This window comes from Octodon degus, unplaced genomic scaffold (assembly GCF_000260255.1).
Source record: "Octodon degus isolate 3935 unplaced genomic scaffold, OctDeg1.0 scaffold00203, whole genome shotgun sequence".
Lineage (NCBI taxonomy): Eukaryota > Metazoa > Chordata > Mammalia > Rodentia > Octodontidae > Octodon > Octodon degus.
The window spans coordinates 800,752-803,650 of NW_004524779.1; positions in this window are offsets into that span (position 1 = coordinate 800,752).

Sequence of the window (2,899 nt, forward strand, 5' to 3'; positions counted from 1 at the left end):
AAAAAAAAAAAAAAAAAAGAAAGTAGTGTTGAAATCAACAGGATGCAGGATTAGGAGTTGTGAAATAGCTTTGGGGTGAAAGGGACAGAAAACAAGGCCTTGGAACAAAATCACTTGACTGCTGGACAGCACCAGGAGCCCAGCTCAGGATGGAGACTTTTACAACACGCATACTGCCGTTACTGCAGAACCAGACACTCACTGAAAAACCTTTTTTTTTTTGGGGGGGGGGGGTTGTATCTTGGTTTTTGAAACAAGATCTTGCTGTGTAGCTCAGGCTGGCTTTATTTTTATTTATTTATTTATTTTTTCAGGCTGGCTTTAAAACCACGTGTAGCCCAGCCTGGCCTCAAACTTACCACAATCCTCCAACATCAGCCTCCTGAGAACTTCACTGAACATCTTAAGAATCTGTGAATGCCAAAACATAAGGAGCACTCCCCCATAAATAACACAATTCAGAGATTTTTTTTTTTTAAAGACCTATCATGACCTCAATATGTGTCACTACCATACTTTTATGTTAAAGTAATCCTTGGAGATGGGGCCCTTGGTGGGAGGAGCTTCTCAAAGTCATTTGTGCTGGCAGCCACCTACAAGCCAAGAGAAGAGGACTTGCCCTGAAATCCACCCTGCCAGCCCCTTACTGCAGACTTTCAAATAATTTTTATTTTAATTTTTTTTTTTTTTTTTTTTTTTTTTTTAATGAGGAATCAAACCCACTCATGACCTTGCACTTACCAGGCAGGTGCTGTGCTGCTGGGCTATATCCCCAGCAACAAAATTCATTTCTAAGTGAGGATGAAGCTCACTGCACAGCACTTGCTCCAGCGTTTGAGAGGCTAAAACAGGAGGACTGAGATGGATGCCAGCCTGGTCTATACAATGTGAGACCCTGTCTCAAAGCAAAAAACCCAAAACAGAACTGTTGTTTAAGCCACCACCCATGGTATTTTGTTGTGGACACCTGAACAAAAAAAACACCTTTTTTGGTGGTGATGGTACTGAAGATTGAACCCAGGGCCTTCACACTTAGTTACATCCTCAGCCCTTTTATATTTTGAGAGTTTTGTTAAACTGCTTACACTGGGTTTAAACTTGGGATTTTCCTGCCTTAGCCTCCCAGAATGCTGGGATTATAGCTAAGGAGACACACCTTTTATAATGAACACAGCAGGAGATATATATAATACAAGGTCGCAGTACACAGGTCAGACTTGTAGTGATCCTCCTCCCAAGTGCTGGGATTATAGGTGCGAGCCACCATGCCCAGTCTCAATCTCAGTCTCAGCGCGCCCCAGGGGCTGAGCTGGCAAGGCAAGCTGGGTCCCCAGTCCCTGCATCTGCCTAAGCAGGTGCTTTAATCTGTTGAGCTATCTAGTTGGCCAGGAAATAAATATATAACGGGTTTGAAGTCAGGGCCTTATACAAACATTATGTTTATGAAGAAAAGGGCAGAGAGAGGAAACTCAGCAAGAACAAGCTATAAAATACCATAGTCAATATATGTTCAAAATCGAACAAACAGAAATATTAAGAAAAATTTCCCAGAAAGATAAAAACAAAAGGTAGAACTGAAAAACGAGAGGCTGGGTACAATGGTACATGCCTGTAATCCCAGCACTTGGGAGGCTGAGGTAGGAAGATGGAATTTGAGGCCAGCCTTGGCTACATAGTATATTCAAGGCCAGCCTGAACTACACAGCAGGAACCTGTCTTTAAACAAAGAGGAGGATAAGAAATATAGATTAATGTGAGATTTCCAGAAAGTAACAATGGAGAGGGGCCAAAAGGCAGTTTTCCAAGGAATGTAATTTCCCAGAACTAAAGGTACGCAGGGCAGCATTTCATAATGAAAGTTCCAGAGAGGCAGAAAATTGGGCCATAAATAAAGATCCCCTACCAGGATGTTATGGCTTGTGTCTCTTCCCACTAAAGCCTCTTGCACTCATAGCTGGGAGTTTTGGAAGGTGGCTGGATCAAAGGTATGTGATTCTGGGATGAAGGGTGCATGATTACTAAATTAGTCTACTGATGGTTTGGCACAGTTCTGGGTGGCATCAACCAAAAGGCAGGTAGCCTCGAAGAGATAGAAAGGAGAGAAAGAAGTGGGTCTTGCTGCTGCTGCTGCTGCTACTGTTGTTCTTTGCCACTTTGCTGCCTCCTGCCTGCCTTGCCACCCTGCCTTGAAGCCAGCTGTGAACGGAAACCCCTACAAACTGAGATGAAACATTGCCCCTGCATCTAAGAGATGGTAGGGAAACTGTCATGAAAGCGTGATCCTCCTCCCAGAGATTTTAAAATCCTTTTTTATTCCATAGTACATTTTTTAGGTCAGACAAGCTGCATTTCAGAAATGTTGTAGTAATGGTTTTGAACACCTTTTTTACTCTTCTTGCTGGTGATATTTTGTAGAATAAGGAATAACTTAGACAAGTTTATGGGGCTTTTATACAGTTTTTAAAAATCCCAGGCTTCTTTTTTTTTTTTTTTTTTTTTGTTCCTCGAATGCCTTCAGGGCACTTTTGGCCAGTGGGGGAGTTGTGAGGTTTGAACTCCAGCAACCTGAGGCTGACAGCTTTGTGGAAGCAGCCACTTAAAGGCCTGAGCTAGGGCCAGGCCCCCCCAGGGCTTCTATTTTTATGCTAATGTTTTCATTAAAATTATTTTGGTAAGTGGAGACACCTAACAAATACAGGGAGAATATTGTGCCTTGTTTCAACAGTTTTTGCTAATTGTTGGGCCAAACAATAGTGCATACTTAGTTCCTTAATCTGTTTCATTAAAATCAGTATTTCTCTAAACAAAAAAACAAAAACAAAAACAAAAATGAGATGAGATGAAATAAACTATCCTTTAATATGTGGCTAATGGGTATTTTGTCTCAACAACGATAAAA